General features: G+C 31.8%; 1 protein-coding gene across 3 annotated transcripts in view; it reads right to left on the bottom strand.

Annotated features, from left to right (window-relative positions):
• LOC129222429 (uncharacterized) overlaps positions 1 to 22,366 on the bottom strand; it is a 140,895-nt gene that overhangs the window by 32,670 nt on the left and 85,859 nt on the right. For all 3 annotated transcript variants that reach the window (XM_054856944.1, XM_054856942.1, XM_054856943.1), the window contains exon 2: positions 11,633 to 11,841. The gene's annotated coding sequence lies outside the window, so the exon portion shown is untranslated. The remainder of the gene's footprint in view (positions 1 to 11,632; positions 11,842 to 22,366) is intronic.

The raw sequence follows: 22,366 nt of genomic DNA on the forward strand, positions 1-22,366 counted from the left end.
TTAGACTATCTCTGGTGATGTAGAAGGAGGAGATGTTTGGAGAGTGTTATAAAGGGTTTGAGCTCGGAAACCTTTCATGGGAAATTTTTCGAAGTAGAAAAGTCCTGAAGAAGAAGGATAGGAGATTTTCTATTATTTTTCTAAAATTAAGCCCTAAAACGCAACTGTGGGCCATGTTTGATGAAGCTATGTTCTCCGACGAAATATTTTCGGAAATTTAAGCATCAATAACTTAGTTTTAGGTCATTCTTGATAACATTAGGAGAAGGGTTTCGGTTCAGATGATCTTGATCTGAAATTTTTCAAAATTGAAGTTTTAAAACGAAATTTTAGACGATGTTAGGCAGAGTTGAGTTCGTGGGTTAGTGGTGTCTTTTATAGCAGTTAATGCACAAAGCGCAACACAAAGTAACTCGAGTTTGAGGGCCTTAAAGAAAAGAGAGAGAGAGAGGAGGGAAGAGAGAAAGAAAAAGTTATGCATACAGATATACAGACCACAAATGTGTTCAAGATTCAAGCTCTCTTAAAATGTGTAAATCCGTCAAAGTTATAAAATGTTCACGAATTGAGTATAGTATTTCGTCGTTTTGACGATGGCGTTGGAATCACCAGTTTAGGCTAACCTTTAATATTCCGGAAATTGCTTCAGATTCTTAAAATGATTGCAATTTTTCAAGAGTCTGTAAAGTACAAAGTTGTTACATCAAATGATAAGTGTTAACGAAACTGAGTCATGCCATTGATTAAGATTCGATTAATTAAATTCATAAGATTCGTTTTGAAGAAATAACGACCTATTCGAATGTTTAACACGGGAGATATTTTTTCTGTACTATAGCTGAAATAAAGACAAAATAAATTTACATCTTTGGACAATGCACTCAAATAAAGAGCTAAAATAATATAATTTCTAAAACACGTTGCTGAAATCAGCTGAATATTAGATGCTTGTTATAATGTTCATTAGGTTCTGTTTATTAGACTGTGAAAAAAATATTTGGCTATTTATTAAAAGAATCATACGACGCATATTTTTTTTCAAGACAACGAAGTTTTACCTTGGGAGAAGTTGTAAATACTGTGCTGATAAGACAACACAGGCATATAAAAGTAGGTTACGGGTTTATGGAATTACTTAAAAATTTTCTTTGAAGTAAGAATGGAATTTTATCTTAGAAAGTTAATAATGTTACATGGGAAAAAAAAAAACAAATTAAACCACATTAGGCAAAATTTGGTAAAAGTGATCTTGAAGATAGTACTAATTCAAAGTAATTTCATGAGTGCTAGTTAACTCATATCTCTACAATTTAGAAACTTAATGTAGCAATATCAATTCATTTGTGTTATTGTTGTAAATATTGAGTCTGCAAGGTGCATTAAGTTCAATTTAAGCAGTGTAATCAAAATGAATAAAAAATCAGAAGGAAAAAAAACCTGGTAAAAAATCGTTATAAAAAAATAAAAATCAATGTATTTCAGATACTACAAATTAAAAAATAATTTGGAGTCATTTAACGAAGTTGCGAAACAATTGCTTTAGTTTTCATGGTATAAGCTTCAATTTCCAAATTAATTTCAGCTTCATAAAACCTTTTTGTTGTTTAATAATTGTAAAATATTTATTAATCAAAATGTTTTACACTAAAAAACAAATTAAGCATCTTATGCAAAACCAGTACTTCATATTTTGATGAAGTGTTATCAGGGCTGCGAACAGTTCAGTCGGGGGGAAAATAGTCGTCTCCGGAACTTTTAGAGCATTCGACTCCTTTACCCAAAATTAGTTCGATTACGACTCTGACTCCTCAAGCACTGGCAGAATTGCGGGCTTTGAGGATAAATGTCCGACTCCGACTCTTGGAATTTTAACTCCTGACTCTGACTACTTTTCCTCAAAATTAATCCGACTCCGACTCCGCAGCCCTGGATTTTATGATCGGCACTAGATACGATATTTTCCTGAATAACGTTCCGGAAATCAGTTTCTGTAAACTCTTAACAGTTCCTGAATTATAGAGTTTGCTAAGGATCAAACGAAATTACTTATCTAGAAATGGAAAATTATAAGCAAGGAATGGAACTCAATTAAACTGCATGCAATTTTTTATATACATCTCCGCAGGATGAAAACAAATCGCTTCATCTACGAAAATAGAAAAGTTATTGGCAAGGAATTGAACTCTGGCAAAAAAAAAAAAAAAAAAAAAAAGATGGAGTTAATGCAGTGAACTTAATTTGAAAAAGTATTACCAAAATAACTGAGTCTCAGTTGGAAGTTGGAAGAAATGTAAAGATCATTCAGGAACTTTGTTACTGATTACTGCTAAACACACAGTGATATGTAGAGCGGGATATGATCTCCCAATTAAGTTGTTATTCAGTATTTTTCTAAAATGCAATTAATCGCTATAAATAAGACAAAAATATTATTCAAGTTAGTTTTAAATAAAATTTTTCTGAATGTTTTAACTAGGCCATTAACATTGAGGAAAATAAAGTCGAAAAATTACATGGGGTGAGGTAGAAAATGGTTACTTATAGCGTCATGATACAAAGTTGCAAACACTTGTTTTTGAATTACAAGAAACTCCTTTCATCAGGGAAAGAAAATGGAGATGTGCGTGTTCTTACTGACTGAAGAAAAGTTTTAAATAAAAAAGTAAATAAAAATGATAGATAAAATGAAAAAAAAAAAAAAAGCTGATAATAAACATATTCTATAATAATAATAATCATCGTTGAAGCAGAGTGTTATCTAGAAATGTACTTCAAATTGGGTGCAATTAGGACAAAGCATTCAATTTTATGACTTATACGGACTTCTGGCAATCCTATTTTTGTAAGATCAATGGAATGTTTTTTTTCTATAACTCTTTTTTTTATTTTTATTTTTAAATAGAAATTAAGGACTTATTTTTATATGGGAAACTAACAACCTGCCGTTCTCAAAGAATTCAAGTAAAAGTTAATGTATGTTATACAGTGAAACCTCTTAGAGCGGCCACCTGTCATAAGCGGCCACCCCTCCTAACGGCCAATTTTTTGCAGCACGAATTTTTTAGCCCATAGACTTAATGTTAAAAACACCCCTAGCAACGGCCACCCAACCTTCTGAACTGCCGCCGAGTGGATGCGTCCATCCCATTTTTCAGGAAAATCTATTCAACTCCTGTTTCTAATCTACAACTTTTCAGTTCAAGGAGGAGAAGTCGTATTGGCTGTTAACAAATTCCGATAATTTTGGAGCAAAAAAGTCATTTATATGTACTTCATTAGTTGGTCAGTGTGTATGTGTAATCTGGGTTGCAAATCACACAGTAGAAGATCATTTTTATGAATCTCGAACAACGTCATTAGTTGGTCAGTGTGTATGTGTAATCTGAGTTGCAAATCACACAGTAGAAGATCATTTTTATGAATCTCGAACAACGTATTGAAATTCTGAGCAACAAGAGCACGGAAAATCGGCGAGAGAATTAATAGAGTGTGATTTTGAATTATTTTCACAATGGAACAGCAATGGAGTGTTTTGATGATTACAGGGCCGACTGAGAAAAACGTCATCTGGTTAACGAATCAGTGAAAATAAACGTTTTAAAATCAAATCTAGTATTTTTTTGGGATTGATTTAAATTAACTTATTAATTCACTGTGTGCATCATTATCGTTTTTTGAACAAAAGCATTTTTATGCCTTTCTGGCGCTTATTCTACCTTTGGCGATCAATTTACTAATACGTTTTGTAATCATCAGCAAACTATATTTTCGACTAAAACGATTTTGGGGATAATAAAGTCATCTGAAATTCAGATGCAATGGCAAATAAATTGGCTAGAGGTTAACATTTTGAATTGAAAAACGATTTTGAAAACAGTTGTTGGGGCAGAGAAAAAGCTTAAGTCACAAATTGTATCCTTACTTCAAAAGATGTAATCAATAATTAAATAATATACTACTTTCTCTTTAGAAAGGTCTCAAACTTCATTTTTGTGTTAGACTTGCTTATATTACGTATTATATAAATTGTATTGCAACTGTAACGTAAACCCTTTAAAGCGGCCACCTCCTCTCAACGGCCGAAATATTGCGGAACGGAGGTGTGGCCGCTCAGAGAGGTTTCACTGTACAGGGTTGTCCGGTTTTTCACACTGGAAGAAACTGGTGGAAAAAAAAATTCTTTTCTGAATTTTTTTTATTTTTATTAAGGCATTTTGTTAATGAGCATTACAATTTATCTGGCACCAACTTTTTTTTTGTTATTCAAATCTTTTCCGAGCTTGTAAATCGTACTCTTCACAAGTATACTCAAAATTCTCAGTCGCTCACGCCCATTAAATGTGTCCTTTGTGAAGAATAAAATATGTTTGTGTATTCCTAAGCTAAAAAAGATCGGAAACTAGTGAAAAACTCTTACATATGCATTTTATTTAAACTTTTGCCGTTTTTATGCCCTATTTTATTTCATTTATTTATATATTTATTTATTTATTTTTGTTTTTTTTTGCGCCAAGTCAAAGAAAGCTAAAATATGCATATGACCATATGCATTTTCATTTATCCGAGGTCTTGTTATTATTAACATATTTTGAAATATTTATACCATAATAAATCAATACTTTTGTGGTAGTATACAATATTGTAATAAAATTATGTTCAACTGCTTATTCATTTTGTTGAATTTGATTGCTTTTTCAGTAAAAAGTTACCTGAACTTCGTTGGCGTAAAGTGTAATTAACATTTCTTTTGTTGATTTATTAGATTATGAAAAAAATCATTTTATTTTAATTATATGATCAATATTAAAGTACTTTATTATCAATAAATATTGCAATAGAATTACAACTGAATTGAATTATAAAATTATTGTGTTGAGTCATGGTAGTGATTTTACGCATGAAACAGATGGAAAATGGGTGGCTTTTCATTTTGTTCAGTTTTGTCCAATTTATCCAATTACGTACATTTCCCCCAGTTTCATCCGCCGTCTCTTATTTTTTACAAAAAAAGTGGACAAATTAGCAATCCTCTGATGTTATTTCAACGGTTCTCAACCTGTAATTCGTATATTTCTAGGATTATGCAAACGATTATTCAGTGATACACAAAGAAATTATTGCTAATGGGTGAAGAAGAATAAATGTCAATTAGGATAAGAACAAAGCACAAGTTTCCGCAATATTTACTGTTCGTCTGTGTTAACAGCTATTAGAGTTAAGTCATAAAATATCATTTCAAAATCGAGAAATAATTCAGATTAATAATCTCTTTTCATTTTAACGTGACATTGCATCATCAATATTTCAGAATTCTGTGATGTTGATATACAAAACTGAAATAAAGCTGAAGATAGTGCAAATATATTTCATTGCTATTTTATCAAACTTTCCTTTAGTGATTTAGAAAGTGCAACATAAAATGTTTATGCGTGATATCTTGCTGTAGCTGTAAGGACGTTTAAGGTAAAGGTACTAGAGGCGAGAAAGGTTTATCACAAGGGTGAGAAAGAAAAAAATTGAGATGTAGAGCATAAGGAAAAATGTCATTATCTAAAAAAACTTTAGTTATGCCTTTTTGAGCAAAGTTATGCCTTTTTGAGCAATCACGATTGTTTATTGCTCTCATTTGACTGTTTTGATGTCCTATGATTTTATTTTCCCACCGCCACCCTCCGCACCACCACCGTCGACCGTCTCCTCACGATGCTGCTCCACTAGCGAAAACCGTCTCCAGGTTGCGTTCATATCCTACACTTACACGCATACATACACGCACGTACACACACATACATACCTACACCTACACAGACACACAACACACACACACACACGCATACAAACAGACACTTACACATACACCTACACACAACTACCCACACACTCATGCCTGCACACAGACACAAACACATATGCCTATACACATACACATTACCCCCCCCCCCACCCACACACACAACTACCCACACACTCATACCTGCACGCTGACACAAACACACATGCCTACACACATACACATGCCCCTACACACAAACACACATACCCCCCACACACATAAACACACATGCCTACATACACACACACACACACTCTCGTGATTGCGAAAAACATAATTTGAATTTAAGATGTCAAAATTCAAATTAATTTTTCTTTTTATGTAAAATTTCTTTGTGCTTGAAAGGTTTTGAGTGAATTTGTTGAATGCTCAAAAATTATGAAAATACAGAGAGATACATAGGTTAAGTGTCACTTACATTTGATTTCCTTCTTTCTTTGAATTTTTTTTCTAACACTCCTTTAATTTGCATAAAGCCACCCCATAATCTATTTAAATAGGGTTTAATAACGTAACACGATTAAAATAGCGGATAGTTCAGAATCAAAATAACAAACATTTTCATTCCAGTTACGTTCAAAAATAGTTTTATAAATGTTTACTCCCATAAATTTATCAAAATATGTAGGTAAAAAAATAATAAATAAATAAATGAAAATGGAAGAAGCAGATGTAAAGAAAAGATAGCGAAGTTCTCAAACTGGGATAGTGAATATGTAGTCAAAAACATATAAAGAAATATTGATTGGTTAGCTTGAAAAGTTTTAAAACTCCCGTTAAAATTTTTAGTCGTCATTTATTTATTTTTATTTGAATTAACGTTCTTGTGGATATTCTTTTGTCATTTAACAGATTTCGTGTTACTGCAGCTCAAACGTTCTGAAAAAAATTCAACATGTAAAGATTTGGCAAAAAAATATTTTGAAAATAATAGTAAAATGATATCTAGTTTTCATTAAAAAAAATAATAATAAAAATGATGAAACATTTACAATAATTATAAGCATTTTTTTTTATTTTTTCGGGGGAAGAGGGGGGGGGGTGCCAGTGAATTTTGTGAACTTTCCAACAAACAACACGTTATAGTTGGGCTATAGAGAAAGTAAAATTTTGAAAAAGCATTTTTTTTTATCTTTTTTTTTCGTAAAAAAAAAGATTTCGTGTAATTTTTCCTGCACAAAATAATGTATTCATTAATTTGCAGTGTTCACATTCAAATGTTTTATTTTCTTTAAATATATTTTCTATGTTCCGTATCCCACATGAAAACACTAAATTTGATAATGCAAACTGTAAGATAATTTAATTCTCTGGGCCCTAAAGTATTATATGCTACTTCTTTTATTAAAACTAGACAGAAATATATCCATAACATCAAATAGTGAAAAAGCGTCCGTTAAAATTTTTAAAATATCTTAATTTAATGCATGTATGTAAGTAAATGCGCTTACAACTTATTAAAAGAGAAAGGAAAACTACTTATTTACATAACAACCTACCAAAAAAAAAAAAAAAAAAAAAACTCGATAATCGAAAAACACACATTTCCAGAAACACACACACACATATTTTTGTCAAAAAATTAATTTAGCAAAGAATGAAAATCACAGCCGACTTACAACCAACTGCCGAATGATAAATGCATTAATTTGGATAATTTTTGGTGTTTTGAAATGAAGTCTACTGGCAATTAGAAAACATAAAAGGTTTTCTTAATAGTAAGTATATTAAGAAAACTTTTATGCATATTTCTAAGTCTTAGAAACATATGCATATTTCTAAGAAGGAAAAATTATATAAACTGCATATATTTTTTAGTATTTTTAGTTCTTTTTAGGCTTTGTAAGAAAATATATCTGTTTAATAACATTTTAATTGGTAAAACAATCAATTTTTTTGGACACCTACGGGAAAACTTTTTTTTTTCTCCTAGGCTTCAAATATACCGGGAACTACATCTCCAGACAGTCCTGTCATATCCCATTCTCTTCATCGGACAAATGCTTAGTTAAAACAGTTTAAGGAAACCAACACTTTTTCCTTGACCCACCAAGTCACGACAATTTCTGCCCATTTTTGTTAAAATTTTGAAAGAATTAGGCGTGTGGTATTTTCAGTTTTCATGGTTATTCGAAAATTCAAATTACTTTTAGAACAAATAAGCATATTATACCAGGAATCGCAACGCTATTTTTTTGAAAATAACTTGAATTCAATTTAGATTTGAAATATAAATGCGCATTACGGGTTTTAATAACAAGTTTCTAGTTTTTGAAGTTTTGTTGTTAAGAGAACCTTGAAACAACAATATGCAGTGAAATAACTTTTCTGCCTCAAGAGCAAAAGGCAGAAAGCCATTGTGAGGAAATTAAAGACATCTACTTAGCTTTAACAAATGCTTTTTAAGAGTTCAAATCAATATGTGCACGAGAGATGAAAGTGGCAGAACATGAGGGATAATTCCAAATGTTGTTGAACTTCACACGGATGGATTCCCGAAACGTCCTTCAAAAACTCAGCTGGAGACTTCAAACATAAAAGAAAAATCTAGCGTCATTAACTTTTCTGAGCGTAAACACATGTGCTGGCTGTAAATGGCCGTGGGTGGCTTATTCAAATCATCATTTCAAGATTTCTTATTTAGAAAGTACGCGTTGAGTGAAACTGGCGAAAGAGATGATGACGAGATAAATTAGCTTTTATACTTATGCATGCTCGTTACCGGGTGCGCGGTGAGAAGAGGGAGTGCCCCCTCCCCCTAACCCTCGACTTTAAGTCGTATTGCCAATTTTAGTATCTTAATATATCTAAACATATGCGGCAATAAGGAGCAAAGGAATGCAAGTGGACATTTTCAAGTTTTGTGTAAAGCACGTTCAAAGCTCTTGTCCTAAGTAGATTTTCATAGAATGTTTTTCTAAATCATGGTGTATAGCAGTATCTACCAGGGATACTAGTATATGTATGATACCAAAACAGAGGAGAGGTTCACCATTGGGTACTGGTTATCTCCAAATTTTTAATTTTCGCACATACATCTCTTTGCTTCTCACTGCCTCATATGAGGACTGCACGTTCTCATAAGCCTGAATGTAGTAATAAATACATTTTTTAATTTAGACAAGACGGATAGTCATTTATTGCATACCGTAAAAATGTTTAGCTTCGAGAAGAAATCCCCCCCCCCAAAAAAAAAGAGAAAAAGGAAAATAAAGACAGAAAAACACAAGAAGAAATCCCCCCCCCAAAAAAAAAAGAAAAAAAGGAAAATAAAGACAGAAAAACACACACACATTCAGAAAGAAAAAACAGGAGAGATAAAAGTAAAACTCTCACAAAAAAAAACTTTTTCGTGCTCAACGTCGGAAATTCTCATTCCCGAGGGCAACTTAAATTTAAAAAAATCTCATTAAACATTAGATTATTCGGGATTGTCTGAAATTTATTACAAAAGAGTTTAATATATCCCATGTTCACTTAAAGGGAGCTCAACTATTTGTCTCCAAGATTTGTTTTGTATGACTAAATAAAAGGAAAAACTCTCGGAAACAACGGCGGTCTGAAAACACTGCTTACAGGTCAGTACTAACAGATTGTTTTTTTCACATTGGAGCAGGTAACGCTTTCATTTTTGCAACTGCTCTTACTTACAGTTTTGAATCTGAGTCAACAAGAAGTACCATGTGTTATGTCCAGAGCGCACAGACGCCTTAGCAAATGAAGATACCAAATACTTCAATGAAGTAGAAGTTATTAACTATTCATTTATGCACAAATTAACTCATCGAAAAATTAAATGCAATCACAACGCCAAAGCATATTGAACATAGGGTTTTTAATCTCGAAATCCCGATCCCGCGAGATCTCGCTGGATATTCAGCGGGATTGATCCCGCGGGATTTTATTTTCAATCCCACGGGATTCCCAATCCCGCAAATTTTTTCCATGCAAGCGTTTTAAAGCTTTTTCCGCTCATAAAACGACTATTTTCACAAGCATCATCTGAAGTTTGAATCGCCTTCCTCGTATATCTGCAAGAAGAGCAAGATCAACTTTGTGTCTCATATGATCAACGGCGGATTTACAATTAAAAAAACACAATAAAAATATAGTATATTTTCCTGAAAATGAATTGGTAATGGTATTCTCATTCGAGGTTCCAGTTTTCATCCGCTCAAAGAGTGAGAAAATACTTAAAATTTATAAGGATTTTCGAAAACCATCACTACAATTTAAAATCTAATAAATTTAAACTTCAGAAAAAAAGAGAGAAAGTGCATTACAGATTCCAAGACCCGCTGGAGTAGCCTGAATGCAACGTTGGAGCACTTCTGTCAGCTTAAGGAAAGCACTGAAAACCTTTAACTTACAAAAAGTGCACTCCAAAGAAGAAAGCAATGCAAAACCTGACATATATTCGGCACGACTTTGAAAGGGGTGACAGAAACTTGTATGAAACACAGGAAGACTCGAATGATGACAGTGCAGTACGTTAAGCTGCTCACGCAACGTTAATGAAGCAACAAATATATTTATTATCAATATACTAAGATAAAATTGGAAACAGCAAAGCACATATCCAATGGACATCGTTTTTGTCCGAAATCTGCAGTTAAGTGAAAACCAAGCATAAGAAAAGAAACATCTAGTTCAGAAGGTGATGAAGTTAATGGGTATCTTTTGCTAAATGTCCACAATTATTTAGTTTCAGTAAAACCAACTGCAGTGGAGCCAAAGCACGTCTTCTTATCAAGCGCATTTTTTTTTGCGCAAAAATTCTTTCCCATCCCATTCGAGTGGCACACTCTTGCTTACCAAATGATAATTGCTAATTAGGATCTGACTTTGTAGTGCTTTTCAATGGGTGAACGGAATTCAAGAAGACTACTAATTTAAGGTTTAAAAGCAGTCTTTTCTAAAAAGCACAACTTTTTCTATTTGACATAAAAATTTAATTTTTAGAAGAATTAAGTCAATCCCGGGGGATTCCGGGATCACGCGGGATTGACTCCTTACAATCCCGAAATCCCGCGGGATTGAATGCAGTGCGGGATTGGAAACCTAATTGAATACTCTTGACTATATAATGTTTTTTATCAAGTAAATCCGTAAAAAATGCTACATATTTTATAATTGGTAATTTTGTTTTCAAAAAATATGCACTCTTTAGTGCCCTCGCAATACTTTCTCTTTTCTAATTTTTTGCAATTATAATTTATTTTACACAGGTATACAGCGAAAATTGTATTTTAGTTCAATAAACTTGTGACTTATGTTTTGTAGAGGTGCCTAGCTCCTCAAAAGCTGTGGTTCACCTCCCGTGTACTACAAAGACACCGAAAGAATATGATCCCAGTCCAAAGGGGGAAAAAATTCCTAAAAACACCCCTAAAAATTTCAGTGGCTTAAATCGCGCCATGCCTCCCCATCCCTTGGAAACTTTATGTTCTCTTTCATTTTTACACAAGTGTAACAAAATAATTATAAGGGTCAAATAAAATTTTATACATAGTTGCTTGTTCTCGCTCCATTCGGCATAATTGTCAGCAAATGGCGCAGAGCTGTATTTATCATTAGACGTAATACACAGGGACGGCCGTGGGAGGTGACTGTGACCTCCCAAAAATGTTCTTATTTAGCGAATTTCATCAAGACGATTCGGCGAAATTCTGAGTTCTATTCGGCAAAATTATCATAACTCTGCGAAATTTGAAGTTCTACTCGGCAAATTGAGAATTTCCACCTGCCCAAAAATTTAAGTTGGGGGCACCACCGGTAATACAAATATCAAAAACGTACCTTATAAAGTTATCCAAAAATCTCTACATTTGACATCCAAGTTTGAGGTCCGGATGAAGTAAAAAAACTCCGTTTTCTATTCTGAAACTGCACTGGAAAATGGAAGATATCACAAAAGCCGCATTATGCAATTGGTGCTGCACAGGAAGAAACCACACTCTGACAGAGAACGAAAAAAGTCTCCGCAACGCCGGTTGGCAGGTGGTAACCTGCAATGAAACAAAGAAGGAAACACATTAGGATGTAGACACGTGTTGAGACTATACGTCACAAAACCTCGCCTTAATGAGTAACACACGGTAAAAAGTCAGTTTTTACGGTATTTCTTATTGTAGTTCTTTTGAGACGTTTTGGTATTGTGGAGCTGTCATACGTATTAGATCTGGGCTATAGTTGTAAAAATCACGAGAAAGCGGTTAATCCATTGCTTTGTCTACAGATGGGAAAATGAATAGAAAGACATCTAAACAAAAACGGGAATGTGTAGTTTGATAAACTATATTTGGTCATTGTTTTTCCTAAACAGTTTGCATTTTAAGGAAAATCGTTGTTTCAAACTTTTTATTTCATTTGAAAAGAAAGTTTTCAAGAATTAATACTAAAAGGTCAGTCATTTAGGGAGATAGATCAGATGGGAAAATTGAACTATAACTTTAAGAATTTAATTTAGGGTTTTTTTTTTTTTTAATAGCTGAAAGATCTGCGAATTCTTGCTAACCTAAAAAAAATAAAATAAAATATATAAAAAAATAAAAAATAAAACTGTATTTCGTAAATAAAATTTCTAAATTATTGAAACATTTTTCGATATTAATTGCACTTAGTATTATAACTTTCGTCTCCATGAAAAATTCGAAATGACTTACCAGAGCAAATTATGCAAAAATATTTAAAGTAAAAAAAATAATAATAATAAAATGCATTGTTTTATATTAGATTGTTAAGGATTTAGTCGCCACAAAAGCTACCCTAAGTTTCGAGAGTTTTTTTTTTGTTTTTGTTTTTGTTTTGCTTTAAGTTGTAATATGAATGCGGGATAGAGTCTAGTAAAAAACTTCACCAAGACTAGATAGGTAAAATTTCACAACAGGCTCACGCAATCATTCGTACGGTACAAATAGTCTGTTAATGCATATGTATTCTAAAACTTCCATGTCACGAAATGTTCGAAAGTTGAACCTTCACACCCTTGAGTACAATGAAAAATTTATGAAAAACTCGCATACATTCATGAAGAAAAGAAATATGCAACAACATATGGATCAAAATCACAATTGCTTATTTTTTCTTCGTAAATAGTTCTGAGAAAATTTTAACAAAGAACTCAAGATTATGAAAATTCAAACTCAGCCTTTTTCCCCGAATAAAAGAAAATTAAAAATGCATTGATTTAAATTTGAAAGTAATTCCAAGATCAACTATTGATAACGAAGTTATGCTGCAAACCAAAATATTTACAGAAGCCTGAATATTTCACTTAAACACACGTATTGAAGGTTCAGTTTAATTCAAGAATTCGTTTTCTTTGAAATGAATTCCCCCCCCCCAAACGAAAATTATTATTTTTATTTTTATACAAATACATTAATTTTATTTTAACTTCAATGGTAGAAAAACTAGGAAAACAGCAGTGTTACTATTTTTTAGTTCTAATTTGTTTTTAAAGTACTTAACCATGTGAAGCATATTGAATTCGTTACTTCGAAAATTGCTATTAAGAGGTACAAAAGAGCAGATTGCTATTGGCAACTATACTGAAAACTGCAAATAACTAAGCTACAAGCTATAAGGATGTTAAACTCGATGAAATACATTACAGAATAATTTATTTCAATTCGTTACTTCGAAAATTGCTATTAAGAGGTACAAAAGAGCAGATTGCTATTGGCAACTATACTGAAAACTGCAAATAACTAAGCTACAAGCTATAAGGATGTTAAACTAGATGAAATACATTACAGAATAATTTATTTCAATTCGTTACTTCGAAAATTTCTATTAAGAGGTACAAAAAAGCAGCTTGCTATTGGCAACTATACTGAAAACTGCAAATAACTAAGCTACAAGCTATAAGGATGTTAAACTAGATGAAATACATTACAGAATAATTTATTTCAATTCGTTACTTCGAAAATTTCTATTAAGAGGTACAAAAAAGCAGATTGCTATTGGCAACTATACTGAAAACTGCAAATAACTAAGCTACAAGCTATAAGGATGTTAAACTAGATGAAATACATTACAGAACAATTTATTTCAATTCGTTACTTCGAAAATTTCTATTAAGAGGTACAAAAAAGCAGCTTGCTATTGGCAACTATACTGAAAACTGCAAATAACTAAGCTACAAGCTATAAGGATGTTAAACTAGATGAAATACATTACAGAATAATTTATTTCAATTCGTTACTTCGAAAATTTCTATTAAGAGGTACAAAAAAGCAGATTGCTATTGGCAACTATACTGAAAACTGCAAATAACTAAGCTACAAGCTATAAGGATGTTAAACTAGATGAAATACATTACAGAACAATTTATTTCAATTCGTTACTTCGAAAATTGCTATTAAGAGGTACAAAAAAGCAGATTGCTATTGGCAACTATACTGAAAACTGCAAATAACTAAGCTACAAGCTATAAGGATGTTAAACTAGATGAAATACATTACAGAACAATTTATTTCAATTCGTTACTTCGAAAATTGCTATTAAGAGGTACAAAAAAGCAGCTTGCTATTGGCAACTATACTGAAAACTGCAAATAACTAAGCTACAAGCTATAAGGATGTTAAACTAGATGAAATACATTACAGAATAATTTATTTCAATTCGTTACTTCGAAAATTTCTATTAAGAGGTACAAAAAAGCAGATTGCTATTGGCAACTATACTGAAAACTGCAAATAACTAAGCTACAAGCTATAAGGATGTTAAACTAGATGAAATACATTACAGAACAATTTATTTCAATTCGTTACTTCAAAACTGCTATAATGAGGTACAAAAAAGCAGCTTGCGATTGAATTGGTAACTGCATTGAAAACTGCAAATAACCTAGCTACTACTCATTAAAAAACAATACACGAAGCTAAACTACAGAGGTGTGAAATTTATTAGACTCAAGGAGCCAAAAACCGGTAAATCGAAGATTCCGGCTTAAAAATAACCTCTAGGTCATTTCTAAAAGCCTAATTATGTTTTTTTTTTGGAATAGTCAGAGTACTATACGTTATTTCCTTGGTAAATTTCATGTTTTACTTGCATTTCTCATCCCTGGAAACACTGATTCTTATGTGGTAATACACCCGCCGTTATGCTCTCTTGTCTCCAAAAGTGCTTTTGCAGCTGTAGGTGGCGTGAAGTTTTTTTTTTTTTTTTTTTGTGTGTGTGTTTTTGAACTAGAACTACAAAAATAACAAGTTTGTAACTCATTTAGTGTCACATACTGGTTTCATTGAACAGTTTTAGCGTCAGTTTTTACGTTTTTCCCTTCGAACATCGATTTTGGTGAGTTTTATGAAATGGATAAGCTGTCTGACCTTCCATCACGTAAGAAAGCATGGGTTATGTAACATGCTAGACCAAAATATCTTTTCACACAGAGATATGTCAGAAAAACTTAATATTTCCCAAATACTCTTTCAGCAGAATCAATGTTTCTGTTGAAGAACCATTAACATGACTCTTATTGCGATAGAAATATTTATGCTCATTTCATTTGCTTTTTTAAAAATAAACTTTAAAATTTTCTTTTTTGATAGCGCGATATGAACTTACTCGACTTTCTTAAAACGTTAGCTACTAATTAGTCCTCAATTTCTGGTACTCTGTGCTCATGCCTAAAGTTAAAAGATTAGCGGTCACCACTCATCACAAGGAGACTAAGAAAACAAAGTGGCGACTAAAAATGTTAACATTATTCACCATCCGGTCGCCACCTTCTCGAACCCCACCTGTACTATCAATCAACTATAATGCCAATAATTCGTTAATTTAACCGTTAGATTAACTGGTAATTTTTGTTTTTTAGTAGCAATTTAAAAGTTAATTTGTTTAGTGTACTTTTTTGGTTTGGCAACTAAAAAAAGGAGTGGCATCAATCAATTTTAATGCCAATAATAAGTTAACTTAATCGTTAGATTAACTGAATTTTTATGTTTTAGTAGCAGTTTGAAAGCTAATTTGTTGTTCAGTTATTTTTTGGTTTGACGACTAAAAAAAGGAGGGGGCATATCAATCAACTTTGTTGTCAAAAATTAGTTAATTTAACTGTTAGATTAACTGGTAAATTTTATGTTTTATTAGCAATTTAAAAGCTAGTTTCTTGCTTAGTGTACGTTTTTCGTTTGGCCACTAAGAAAAGAGTGCCACCCATCAAATTAAATGGCAATAGTTTGTTGAACCGTTAGATTAACTCCTATTTTTTATGTTTCAGTGGTAATTATAATGTTAATTTGTTGTTTAGTTACTTTTTTTGGTTTGAAGACTAAAAAAAGGGAGTGGTGACTAGTGACTCACCACTGTCGATCAGAAAAAAATCTAAATCTCGCTCTTTACCCGTGTCCAAATGCCCTAATCTAGCCCTGTACAACCAAATACAATTGCTCAGCAGAAAGGCGTTAAAATAGAACTAGAAGTGAAAAAGCTTAAAGGAAAAAACCGAAGGAAATGAGAGGCCCACATGACTATGTGTCACGACCTTTTTTTCCCACCTAAAGAAGGAGTTTCTAGATGCATTATATATTGTGCACTGTTTTTCAACCTCGAAAAATAAACTCGGGTTCATTTTCCCTGCTAATCAAATACATCATTCTAGAAATATGTTTCTTTGAACAAATCACATGAACATGAATCACAGTAAAAACTCTTTCAACTCACTTGGAGTAGTTTAATGAGTACCTTTCAAAAAAATCTTTTGTGTTTGTTTTATTAAAGTTTTATTTAAAAAAAAAATCCCCGCTAGGGTGTGCAATCACGTACACACACACACTTTCACCTTTAAAATTAAACGAACACATCTTTTAATCGGCACCAAATTTGCTCATGGTAGCACTGTAACACTTTTTTTAAAAATAATCGTTACATTTATTAGAAAATCTTCTTTAAAAGAGATTTACTACAAAGCATTTAATAAAACTAGTGAATAATAATGAAATAAATCATAAAAAGTAAGTAATGAAATATAAACAAATGAACACTAAAAATTTTTTTAAAAAAGGGAAAAAAAATTATCAGCTCATATTAAGATTCCGAATATTTTTGAATCCTTTTAAACAATTTCAATAATAAAATATTAATGATTAAGAAGACAGTAGAAAATAATACTTTTATGAAAGAAAGTTTATGTAATTATTAGCATTAATTAACATTTCAGATAAATGCAAGTAAACTAACATTACATTGTTTGAAATAAAAGAAAGATATCACGATTAAGTATTAGTACCAGCCTGTCTTAAAAAATTATTCAGTTATACTAAGAAATTTAGAAACAGCAATTGTGTTTAACAGACTCAAATATTAAAATACACAATGTTAAAAACGTAAATGAAAAGTTGTAAATGCATTACTAAATCATGTCAAATTAATAGTAATTGGTAACTTTGAGTAGTTGCTCATAAATATGGAAATAAATATTTCGAAGACTAAAGAGGGAATAGATGCGTTTTTTGTAATATTTAAAAAAATGTAAGTTAAAACGTAAAAACGTAAATTTAAAAAAATGCATGCATATGAATTAGGTAGAGGATAATATAAGTGATAATTATCGTAATTGCACTGATTATTTCCAAGAACAATAAAAACAAGTATATTCATTAATAAACATGAGTTTAAAAAAATATTTTCACCAATAGAAATGCACAATGCTGAATCCTTAAGGGGGTCAGGGACACAAAAATCGTTAAATTTTGCTTTTTTTTTTATTATTAAAGAAGAAATTCGTTTTTTTTTTCCTGCTTAAAAGGACGTTTGTATCTTGTTTCTATCTTAACTAGAACGAAAGATATAATTATTTTTGTTGCATGCATATAACTAATATTATATTAAATTAATTTTAAAACTTTAAATACGTTTTTCTCCATGATGCAATTTTTTCCGACTTTTTTGCATTCAAACTCTTTATAAGTCAAGAACCGATGAAGATAAAAAGTAATGAAATTTGGAGCAGCTTTTTTTTCAAATAGTTTACTTTTGCTTTTATTCGGCAAATTTGGGGGGGGGGGAGAGGACCGTTTACTGCAAAAAAAAAAAAAAAAATCGAAAGTTTTCTTCAAATATTTTTCATTTTTTTTATTGAATTAATATTTTTTAAATCGCCGAGTAAAATTTAAAGTTTAGATATTAGTGCAGAAAATGTTGAAAAAAATTTGAAAATTGACCAAGAATATTTTGAGTTTTAGCAATTTAAAGCAACCCATTCAAAAAAATTTAAATATTTTTTTAAAAAAATATTTATGTTATGATTTTCTTTATTAAATAGATGGTGAATCAGTAAAAAAAAAAAAAAATCGAAACTTTAAACTGCGTAAGGAAATGTTTTTAATGGGAAAAATGTCAGTTCAAAGTGCTTCAAACGTGCAGGACGTTTCCTCCTGCACGTTTGAGTCCATTGGGAAACCTGGAAACCTATTTTTCCAAATATAAACCTTGAAGTGGCCACTACTTACGCACTGGCCACTACTGGTGTGTTTTCCTCAGGCATTTGAAATCAAATTCAAAACGAAAGGATTTTTAAAACTGAAACACTACATTTTCACCAAATAAGTAATAAATGAATAAAATAAAATATAGAAAAACAAGTAAAATATAAATGAAAAATAAAATTAAAAAAAAAAAGAAAAAGAAAAAAATAAAATAAAAGTTGAACGAAGCGTAATTTTATTTTAATAAAATAATGATAATTTAGACGACGAGCATCAATTAATGAATAAAAGTTTTTTTAGCCAATGTGTAAGGTCCTTTTTTGTCTGTTATCCGTAGGGGAAAAAAAAAAAAACAAATGAACATGACTCGATTCACGCCTTAATAAACCAAAATAGCCGACAACGGAAAAGTAAAAACAGAAACTGATGAAAGTATGCACATGATCATGCCTCATACCTTTTGTTTCGACGCAAGATAACCTCGACTAAATATAGAATAAGTAAACGTGCTCACGTTACCCCATCTAAGAACAAACTGGTTTTGTAGATAACTGCTGCTTATTTTTTCTCCTCCTCCTCAAGGCGATTTATCACAAGATGTGAAATGCAGTGTGTCAGTGGGTGTATTGACGAAGAGGGACATAGCTTGTTTACTTTTAGTTTACCTGACTTGAGCAGCCCTTGCATAGAAATCGCCCCTCCGCGTTGATGTGTGCGTGAAACCGGATTCTGGCAAGGGGGAGCTGAGGATGCTCAAGAATTTATTATGTACCGGAATGGAATTTCACTTATTTTCATTTTTCTTTTTTTCTCTTGAGAGCTTTGACTTTATCTGGAAGAGAAAGTCTCATAGCATGGCACGCAACACAGTCACTGCCCTCATAGGGAAATAAGATAAGCATCAAGGTTAACTAATTAAATTAGTCTAATTTCATCAGTAATCTTAATTTGAAAGAGCAGAACTCAGAATAAACGAAAATAATTGAAATGGATGATTATCAAAAACTTACAACTTCTTTCAACAAAGCCATTCTATTTAGCATAGAAACCTAGTATTATTTTTCACTTCACAAGTGTTTGTCTGCAAGTGCAAATAAATAATTAAAAAAAAAAAAATCGTATAACTGCTGAAAAATGGCACAAAGTGTCCATGTTTGAATTTTTTGAAGAATAGTTACGCCAACGTGCTACAGCAACCGAAAAAAAGTAAAAGCGGAGTTTTGGGCCGGAAAAGTGGCAAAAAAAAGGGGAAGGGGGCAAAGTTTGGCAAAAATGAAAGAAAAGAAAGTTACGCTCCTCTTATTTACAGCTCAAACTTTTACTCTTTATGGTCCGTACTGAGCACTTTAATCAAGTCTTGTAAATATTTTTAAATTATGGAACATTTATTGTATAGTCATGTAATAAATGAATAATTTAACCATGAACTAAAAATCCAAGGTCGCGGTTTTCTTTTAATGAGATAAGGATTTTAAAGATTTCAATCAGTGTACGAAATTATTGTTTCACAATTTTTTCAACAATGCATATTAAAATTGCTTTGAGGATGTTTCTCAAGAAAGTTTCGTCTTTCTTCATCAGAAAAGTTAAGGCTATGGTAGATCTTTAGTTGATGGCAAACAGTCTTGTTGTGAACAACATTGAAAATAGGAAGAAACTAAGCGAAGCTTATTTTATTTACATATCTCCAAACGCTATTGGCTAATTAATTACGTAATCGTTTGAGGAAACAATAACTGCACAACAACTTTTCATTCTCTGCGTATACGTGTATGGGAAAGGGAAGAATTAGATAAACAAAACTGATTTTAAGGGAAAGGAGACAAGAAGGACAATGCAAGACATAAGGTTAAAATGCAAGATAAATCATTGCGGAAAGTGAATCATCAATGTCAATAAGTTACACTTTTGTAGTGCTGTAGTTGGTAAAATATATTTGGGGGAACACACCTCTTTATAGAATAGATGTCATGGTCGACTAATTTTCCAATAGGTTAAGCCAGAAAAGGTCAGTTTAGATTACTTAACCAGCTTTAATTTGGAAAAGCAAACATGTATTTTTAAAAAGTGGTTTGAGATGAATTTGCATTAAATTTTCATTATTTTTGCAACAGCAAACTTGGAACGGCGCTCCCCAAGCTTTTAGAAACAGCACTGCCACAAAATGCAAACAGTATTTTGCCACAGTATACAAAAGTATTGTTTCACATTTTTTTTAAGCATTGAGTGGTAAAATAAATGCTTTGAGATGTTCTTAGAGAAAGCTTTGGCTTCAACAGAAAAGTTGAAATTACGGTACAAAGCCTCATAGCTGTCTTTTAAAGATAATCTTATGTATTCTTAACGGTTCTTCTGAGGTGCATTGATTTGGTCATTTAAAAAAAAAAAAAAAAAAACAATTAATTGCAAGTTATTTTGTATTTTACTTCCTCTCTCCGAATTCCCTCTTTTATTCTCGACTTCTGGAGTTTTTTTTAGTGAGTATTCTGCCTCAATTACTCAAATAATAGGGTTTCATGGTGTCCAAAAAATACTGCACTACGACGCGACTACGCTTGTTTCCCTGTAAATCGTGGCGACTCTGGATCTATGTTAAGTCTTTGAGGCACGACGGTTTCATTTGAGGCAGCTTAAAAGACTAGGTAACCTCACACCTAGCCACTATGCCTCAAATTGTAAATTACTTTATTCCTAGGCATCACTAAAAACTAATAACTACTACAGTAACACAGATTAGGCATCATTAAAAATGGTACTTGACAACAAATGGATATGTATGATAAAACAGAAATGATTAGAAATTGTATTGCTCAAACGCATTTCAATGCGATGAATAAATGCAATTAAATTAATAGCAGCAATGGAATAATTGCTTTTATTTTTATCCCCTTTATTGTATCGTTCACACAAGTAATTATTTTACTTTAAAAAATCTCGTTTCAACTAGCGGTTTTTAAAAAAACTCATCTTCGATTTTTGTGAAAATTCATATAATCAGTAGAGATAATCAGGATATCTTCATAGTAATTTACGCCCTGAAAGCGGAAGTGATTTTACAGATACCGTAGTTCGTTTCTTAACATCGCACATTTCAATAAAAATACTAGCCGCCAAGGCGGCTAGATTAGCCTACGGCGACTCGTGTAATCCGACTGAGTAATTTTTGCTATTTTTAAACAATAAAGTTTTGTTACGAACCGTTGCAACCTTTCAAACATTAATTGAGGATACTGATGTTCGAACGCAATATCTATTTATTTAATATTAAGCATATTTTGATGTTAAATGTGTAACAATTTGTCAAGTGCATGTGGCAAAAAATAAAACGTGGTAAAGCAATATAGTTTATTAAATAAGTTTTCTTCTTAATTTATTAATTCCTTTACATATCTATTGATTTATTCCTTCTTTGATTGATTTCAAACACATTCATTCATTTATTTCCACTAAGGTTTTTCCTACATTAATTCAATTATTCATTAAATAATTCCTTTAATTCCTGAATTACATTAATTATTTCACTTTGCCCCATATTCCCTTGTATTAGTGGTTCTCAACAAATCAACTATAAAATTACAGATTTATCTACTTCACCAGGCTTTACAAGATCTACCTAGTTGATGAAAATTAATGTTCAACTTTGCTTAATACATATCAACAACTGGAAAATTAATAAAATGAAGGATAAGAAAAGATCCTGATCTGAATACTTAAGATTCTATTCACGCACTGATGCACTTCGTAGAATATCGCCATGTTTAGAACAATGAGCATTTATCTTTGAAAGATATGGCAACCAGGAAAGGTGTTAAGATCGCGAACTCTACATAATTATGTTCAACAGAAATAAGTTTTTCAGTTGCTGATATCGTGTCAAATTGACCAATTAACAAGCGCTGTTTTTTGTTTCAAGACGATTATGCACTTTATTTGGAAAATTATATGACATGAACTAAAAATAACTGTGTATTCATGGTCAACACCAGCAGCCCTTCCCCCTGAAAACATCGGTTATATTCCCATGTAATAAGAGACACACACACAAAAAAGGGGGGGGGGGGAGAAAAGAAAAAAAGAAAATGACTTGTTGAGA

This window comes from Uloborus diversus, chromosome 5, assembly GCF_026930045.1.
Source record: "Uloborus diversus isolate 005 chromosome 5, Udiv.v.3.1, whole genome shotgun sequence".
Lineage (NCBI taxonomy): Eukaryota > Metazoa > Arthropoda > Arachnida > Araneae > Uloboridae > Uloborus > Uloborus diversus.